The sequence below is a fragment of the Pinus tabuliformis genome, chromosome 5_2 (assembly GCF_031772625.1).
Source record: "Pinus tabuliformis cultivar Carrire ecotype Pingquan chromosome 5_2, CPIR1, whole genome shotgun sequence".
NCBI lineage: Eukaryota > Viridiplantae > Streptophyta > Pinopsida > Pinales > Pinaceae > Pinus > Pinus tabuliformis.
Genome location: NC_142306.1, coordinates 1,031,334,510 through 1,031,342,861, shown reverse-complemented (window position 1 = coordinate 1,031,342,861; position 8,352 = coordinate 1,031,334,510). Strand labels below are relative to the sequence as shown.

The 8,352-nt window shown below is 42.6% G+C and overlaps 1 pseudogene; it reads right to left on the bottom strand.

Moving 5' to 3' along the window:
• Positions 1-847: 847 nt before the first annotated feature.
• The window catches only part of LOC149162759 (cullin-3A pseudogene), a 29,625-nt pseudogene continuing 22,120 nt past the window's right edge, over positions 848-8,352 (bottom strand).

Here is an 8,352-nt window from a genome sequence, read left to right as displayed (position 1 = left end):
AATTGACTTCAAAACATCTATTATAGACTCAATTTCATCCCATCAGGCAATCATACCATTATTTTCTAGAAAAATCAGTCCACAACATTCAGAAGTGAAGATGAAAATTTCTCAAGATCTTCCTTATCATCCTAGGATTCACAGAATTTAGTCCTTGCTATAAACCGCATCCAAAATGTTGAATGAAAATCTAGGATGTTTTTTGCAAAGCATAAATCCAATTTCAACACACAGGCTCTATGCGCAGTGCCATTTCTTCTTGCATTGTAGCTCAACTTCATAATCCCTGTCCCAAATCACCTTTTTTCCATATTGATCATCATCCCTGTATCTGTCAAATTTCCTCTCTAACAGTCTGATTAAAAGTCTTCTTCATCTTGCCTCTGTCGGTGTAAACGACCTGCCAATAAAGCTTTGCTTCCACAATCTTCGACTGGTGGATGATCAAAGGCTTAAAGATACAGAGATGAATCATTTCAAAACTAATCATGATCTTGATTTACAATGCTGGAGGTGAGCAGGTTGCATCTCGATTGATAATAATATCATTTCTTGCTTGAATATCAAATTTTAAACTAGAAATCCAAATGCATACAAAAATCAAATTTTGAGGGGATTTAACAAATAAACTTTGCTACATGACTTTTCTCATCAAGATGTCCATGTTTCTTTTGGTTATCCTTCACATGCAGCTGTCAAATGATCAATCTGACCCTAAAGGAAGTATTTGACTGGTGGCCCAGGTGTAAGCGTTGTGCGTAGGGCCACACTCTAGAAGCGCAGCGCCACAGCTAGAAGCGCAACACCACAGTTAAAAACGTAATACCACACTCCAGATTGGCTTGGCTTAGAATTTTTGACTTGTGTGTGTTGTGGATGTAGGGGCACATGGAATTTGGAGTTGAGTTGGGCCTTTGGCTCTTAATTTTTTAAATAAAATTTGTGATTTTTGATGCAAGGCATAGTAAATTTTGGAGCTGGATTCAATGTCTTTGTAACTCAAGCATTCTACTGAATTAAAAAGTATAAGAATACACATCTGATAAGTTGAGACATTAATTCCATGTTTATGACCCTTTCCAAAGGTTTCTTTTAGGTCTGTTGTTCCCATGGTTGTCTGCCATGTCAACCTTCGTCCTGTATCAGTGCTAAGATGGAATGCCTTAACTTGTCACATACTACCAAGATTTCTTTAGGCAAGTTACACCTAGCACCAGTTTTTTTTGGTCACGAACCTATCGTGAGAACCTGGATAGCCAAAGTAGGGCCTTCATTTCTTTCACTTGATGCAGACAACATTGTTGTAAAACCTTGCATTGGGTCACGAGAAGTCTTCATATCTGTGAACATACCTTCTAATTTTGATGTGAACTGATAACCACATTCAGTCTTCAATTTTACAATTAGGCTCCTCTCTGCATCATCTGAAATAGTCTTTCCTGGTAGAAGTCTCTTAGCCAAGTGCTTCTTGTAGTACTTCTCAAAGACATCCTTCTCTTGATGATAGAGGGAAATGTTCCCCTAGGGCTTTTTGGGTTGAAACCTTAGCAGACTAAAATTTATATATTCAAAGAAACATACATTCATACAGCCATTATGCTATTATAAGCAAATTCTATGATAAGGGTACGTACCTTTGGTCCTACGTTTGAGAAGGCCTTTAGGGTCCAAACCCTTCTTGGAGTTCCCTCCTTCTCTTTTGTCCTGCAAAACAACCAATTCAAAGAATACAGCAGTACATGGACAAAAACTTATAAAGAAACCATCTTCATGTTATAAAGAAAGGTAGTTAGTTATGAAATCCAAACAACCATTTACATATGAATTCTAAATATGAATATCATTAACATAAAGAAGATTCATTTCGGGAACCAAGACATGTGTTTCTTTTATTATAGACAAATAAAGTACATAAAAAGGAATATTTTCACCTGATTCACCTTCAGCAGGCTCCAAGAAAAGCTTCCTTCTGGATCCGTTCCAGCCTCAAGCCTCTAACAAAACTCCTTCCATGACTCTCTCCATGATGTCATAAATGGTGGATGAACATCAACACACAAGGAAACAAAGGTTTCCTGTACAAAATGGGGGAAGTGCAGAAGGCACAAGGGACTTCAGACCTGGTCAAGGGAAAAATCTCAGCATAATAACCTTTCTCTCTCTTCTCTCCTCCCTTAGGCCTTCCCTTTGAGGTCTTTTTATACCATCTCCAAAGTAATTTTTTAGTTAGGAGTCGGTTGGGAACAGTAGGGCCACGGGCACTAACAGGTTATCAGCAGGTAAAACCCGTGATCTCTGCCCGAAAATAAGGAGTTTTATATTTTTTTAAGTGTTTTAATACATACACACGGGTTGGCTATACACATACCCGCGTATACACACGTTTAACTCAGGGAAATGTCGCGTATAAGGGATAAAACACTATTTTTTAAATTTTAGGACCAGGTCTGGAAGGAGGGGTTGCCCTAGGCCATGAGTACAGCATTGTTATAGACATTTTTGTGCCTTACAGCATGGAGCATGAAATGTCAATAATCTGACGGATCCAAAGTCCCTAAACATGTTGTTCCTACCCCTAGAGGAACAAGGTCAGCAAACCACAGCACTTCAGATCAGTTCTCCACTGAAAAACACTCAAAAACAGGTCAATTTTGGATCAAAGCAGCTGCTCCACTAAGCATCTGCGCTGAATGTCAAAAGATCTATGGTGTACCTGCGCTGCATAGCAAGTGCAACAAAGGCTACCTGCGCTGGGCGTACCTTGACATGTGGAGGAATCTTTCCTCAATGTGCCAGTGCCCAGGAAGCTTCCAAAATGACACTTGGATCAGAAGATTCGCCTAATGATGAGTAAAGAGGTTCTAAAACTCCAAGTGGAAGGTAGAAACTCCGAGTGGACTCAAGGACTGAAGAACAACTGGAGTTGAAGAGGACAACAAGTCACACATCAAGCTGACTTATCTTCACTCCAAAACTCTATATAAGGATCTCATCCCATGGGATCTGGAGGCCGGAATTTTGTGCAAAGAATTGTTGTTGGTTTACAGTTGTGAGTATTGGGTGATTGCTTGAGGGAGGTGAAGAGGAGATTTCTTTCCGTCGGGAAGGTGATGCTGGATTGGACCTCTCACGGTTGTATCACCGCCTGAACCTTACTTCCTTATATTAATAAAGCATTTGAGGTTCTTCTATTCGCATGTGTTTCAATGGTGTATTGTCTTACTTGCGTATTTGATTTATGCTAATCCTTGAATCAATTATGAATGCATGCTTCTTGTAGTTTCCCTTTCTTGTCTTGTTCGCAGGATCTCGTGTAGCTGGGCCTGTGAGAAGACTTGGAGCTGGGAGCAAGCGGCAAATAGAGGAGATTGGATCGACCATTTGCGCAAGACATCGGTAAGTGGATCTCTTCCTTTCATCTCTTGCATGTCATAAAGAAGTAACTTTAGATAGCTTTGCTTCAGCTGTTGCTAAGGAACTATCACCCTTAGAGTGGGATAGGGTCATTCCGTGTTGGATACTTTTCCCCACAACAGACTGGCGACTCCGCTGGGGATCGTGTCTTGTTGGTAGCTTGTGTTTCTTGCTATTCATTTCCTAAACAAAGGGAGTATCGAATCGAACTGCATTCGAATACTTCGAATGCAAAGTAGAGGGCAACTACTCTAGCTCAGTGCTGGGCATGTTTATGATTTGAAGAGCTGATCCACAAGGACTCTTTTTAGCTCTTTGTGATAGTGTTCATCTTCCTTAATCATCCTCTAGTGTATACTTGACTGATAGCCTCTGATTTGGCCAAAAACCATTGATTTTTGAGCAAACTGTGACCCGGAATCTGAGAGAGACGAGAGTTGTCTCTTCTGTGCAGCTGCAGCAAAGGCTACGCAGGTCCCGAAGGGGCTACCTGCGCTGCATGTCAGATTGACAGTGCAGCACCCGCGCTGATCCAGTTTTGCCTTGTGCAACTGGGGTTCCCCACTGTCTGTTGCCCAATTTTCAATATTGTTTTTGCAGCCTGTTGTCAACCTGTATACCCAGCTGAAACTACCTTTCTTTGCCTTCATTTCGCCTCAGTTGTATGAAGAAACCGTGATTGTTCTTATTGTATTTCTTGCTGTCATTCACAGTTTCCCGTAGCGAAAGTGAACTAGTCTTGCTGTGACCTCTTGGATCTAGACCTGTAAGAAAGTGTCGTTGTGATTCTAAGAGCTAGTTTATTGCTGTTCATAGCTGCTTGAGCATTTGCTTTCGTTATATGGTTCGAATTTCAGTATTTCTTGTGTTGAAACGAGTGAATCTTACGGTGTTCTTTTGATTATTGGAAAAAAACTTGTTTTCTTTCGCTTGAAATTGAATTCGAAATCATACAACAGCTTTCTTTTTGTAATACATCAACATTAAGGAAGAAGAAAAGAAATACTTGCATTGTGCACGTGCATTTTGACAGTTTGCATGTCGATTTAGGAAAGTGCATCAGTGTGTGCTCTATGATCTGTTTGAAAAGATGATGTCTTTCTTTTCCTTCAGTAGTTAAGATTTTCATAAGTTGAAAGAATTGAAAAAGCTTGCTTATCATTCTTAGACTGCATTTAGGAGTTGTATCATACATCACGTGGTGATCCATAAAGGCAAACTGCTAAGCAAGATCAACCTAAAACGAACTGAATTTACCTAACAACGCTTTGAAACATAATGAAACACAGTAGAGGTCTAGGTAGAGACGTGAACCGGCGTCGTTAAACATAGTGACTGTCGATCTCTACGAAGGTGGGTGATTCCTCCTGAGGGACGATAGCACTAATACGGACTTGTGCCCCCGCGTACCGTCGCATATATTGGGGGACCCATATAGGAACAAAGCCTTTATCCATAGGAAGCCGTGTCGGCCGCCCTACTGATCGCGATGCAGTGAACACAGCATTCATGAAGATCGACCACTCGTACCGTAAAACGTATTCTGTGGTTTCGCGAAAGGTTTGGCACACCCTCTGCCTAGAACTCCAGAGTAGTTTCTTTTGGCCTTTTTCAAACTCTATAACTGAAAAAGTCCATCCGAGCATTTGTCACTTCGGGCTCGTTAATACATCGAAGGAGACTAGAGTCATCTTTAGCTTTTTCTCGACTCTTAAAAAGTAAAAAAGCAAGTTGTGTCTAAAGCGTCGTCATATAAAATTCATTCTAAACGGAACATAATCACCCCTTATTCCTACGTTGATCTTTAGGTTGAGAACATGGAACACACCAACCAAGGGATTCCACATGGTGGGACCCCTAGCCCTTTCTCCTCTTGGGGAGAAGTTGGTGCGCCCCACATGGCCACGTTGTCGCTTCCAGGACTGACAATTGGCCTGCCAGTTTGGCTGTTCTCAACCACTGTAGTTCAGACCACCACCGTTCCTGAACAGTCGAGTCAACAGTTAGACCAGTCTAAAGCTACCCTCCAGCCTTCCACTTCTTATAAGCCTTCCTCCGATCCTTCTTCTTCGAGAGGTCAAGCCGCCGAAAGCGGAGCTCCCATAGAAAAGAAGAAGGAAAAGAAGAAGAAAGAAAAGAAGCAGAAGGAGCCAAAGGCGCCTGGGGGCAAGCAAAAGGCATCTAACAAAAATCCACACACAGCACGGACCGGGCCCAAATCGCCATGTGTCATATGTAGAGAGGACCACCTCCACCGTGATTGTCCTAGTATTCCCCGGATACTAAGGGACTGGTCCCCTCGTTTGCACAGTTCGGAAGCGTCAACCTCTGACCACCGGGTTGAATGCTTACCGTCGACCAACGAAAGTGAAGGTCCTAGACGACGAAGGGGAATGAGATTCCCCTGCGAACTGTGTGAAGGAAATCACACCCTCCATCGTTGTCCCTTTTTAGACGAAGCCAAGAGAGTTTTGGAAGATCAACCGGTTGCACCGTTGCTACTTCCTCCTGGATACCAAAAACTCGCGCCAAGTCCTTCGTTGGTTGAAAATACAGTTGCCCCGCTCATAGGGCCAGCTGAAGTGTCAGTCACTGAAAGTGAACCTACTGAATCCGGACCGGACGAAAGTTCAAAGGTCGAAATGACAGTTGACCCGATTCTCCTTTCAGAAGTTTCATCTTCAAATACCACAGTCACTGAGGATTCATCTTCAGCTGACACCCCTACAGAAGAGAGTAAGGATGACACCGTCCAGATTCTTTTTGTCAACACCGATTCTGATGAACATCAGGGCAATGTGCCCACTCCTTTATTGCAGGAAGGAGCATCGTCAGGATCATACCCGGCCGTATATTCGGTCCCACCACCAAGCAACCTGGTTGTGTCCTTTGATTGGAACCAACTAGGCAGACCCCGGTTACCAGCCAGTATACCATTTAGAATTATAGTCTAGATATACAAAATGGTGATGGCTAGGACTATCATTGATGAAGGGGCATCTGTGAGTATCCTGTCCTCTATTGCTTGGAAAGCACTGGGTTGCCCAGCGCTTTTGCCTGAGATAAGGAATCTCTCGGGTTTTGACAAAGGAACCAGTCGACCATTAGGGATTCTACCTAATGTGCCTATTACATTGAAAGGGAAGGCTGTCAAGATGAATTTGATGGTCGTCCAAGGACCCTTGGATTATAACCTACTCCTTGGACGAGACTACATATATTGCATGGAAGCAATAGTCTCCTCACTCTTTCGAATAATGTGTTTTCCACACGAAGGAAGAATGGTCAAGCTCGTAGACCAACTTTCATTTCCGGGATCACACATCGCAAATAGTCACATACCTATCCTGAATGGTCTATTTGATCAAGAAAGGTCTCTACCTCCGGTTCTTCTTCCTGATGAGTACGAGTAATTCGGGAAAGCAGGGCCGGAACCCAGGGGACATGCATCCTGGTCTGCTGAGGTCAGAGAAAACCTTGGGTGTAAAGTAGAATTTCCGCGGGAGAATATGACTAGTCCGTACCCCATCCCCTCCTTCATCTTCGTAAAACAGAAGAGTCGGCAAGAGCTCTCATGCAGAGGAAGGGGCAGTTAGGAATGGGGTTGTTCTGGAAAAAGATTCTTTTGTTAAAGTTAAGTGTGTGGCGGAAGCGCCGTCATTCACCTTTGTCTAAATAAGTAGGCTCTGCCAAAGAAGGGGATCTATTTGCGGCAGCAAGTAGTAACCATCTTTGGGTAAAAGGCAAGCCTCACCCATTAAAACAAATGTTTTAAAGGATAAGTAGGGGCAGCCTCCAAAGAAAGAGATTCTATTGCTGCAACAAATTGTAACCAGCTTTGTGTAACCTAATGATAGACATCGCCGAAGAAAGTTTCTGTTTGAAAGGATTAGCAGAACGATCTTTGGATAACCTGAAAGAGGTAAGCCTCACCCATTGAAAACAAGGGTTTTCGACGGACAAGTAGGGGCGACCTTGAAATTAGACTTACACCTGGGGGCATGCAAACCTCTTGGAATGCAAGCACGGGCGGCTATTTTGTTTTTTAGTTTTTTAGGTCCCCCCTTTAAACCTGTAGGTCTAACCCGTTAAACTCGTAGGATTAGCCGATACCCAGCTTGCACAAAGAGAGGATATGGAGCAATACGTAGGGAGATGAAGCTCTTTAAAAAATAGCGATCTTCCATGAGACCTTCCTACTTTATGACTGGTAAAAACGAGCAGTTTTGGCAAAGTTCATGCTCGTTAAAAAATAAACGCAAGATCCGAGCAGTTTTAACGCGGACTTCATGCTCGTTAAAAAATAAACATAAGCATGTGAGCAAGCTTCCCCCAGAGTTCAAGCTCATCCAGAAAAAATGAACCGGTAAATAACCATTTGAGACCGTAAATTCATCAGCCATAAAAGCCTTGGTTGTGTTTGTGCACCATCACCTCCACTTTTCATTTGGCCGATCATTCACATCCACTTGATTGTTTACCTATTTTGAGGGACAGCTGCGAAGAGTGATTTCACCTTGGCCATCCTTGTGACACTGCCGTGATTGGAAAATTCCAACCTGTACCTGGAATCTGATGCTATCCCTGTTTATCACTCGTTCCTCAAAATATGAGTCTTCTTTGAGCTCTTTTCACTGACTCCTAAAATATGAAAAGTTTGCCGAGTTTTGGCCTTCCAGCTCGTTAAAAGGACCGGAAGAGCTATCCCTCCTCTAGATTTTAATCTTTTTGGACCTGAGGGATTATTGCACAAAAAGATCGAGTGCTTGTCTAGTTCGGCTCGATAAAGATATCGAACATTCATCCCTTCTGTATTGTTTTATACTTTTTCGGGCTTAAGGGATTAGATGACGAAAAAGGACCCCTGGAGTCCACTTTATGTACCCTTTTCAGACTCTCTAAAGATGAAAAGGACCGAGTTGTCTTTGTCGCTGGGCT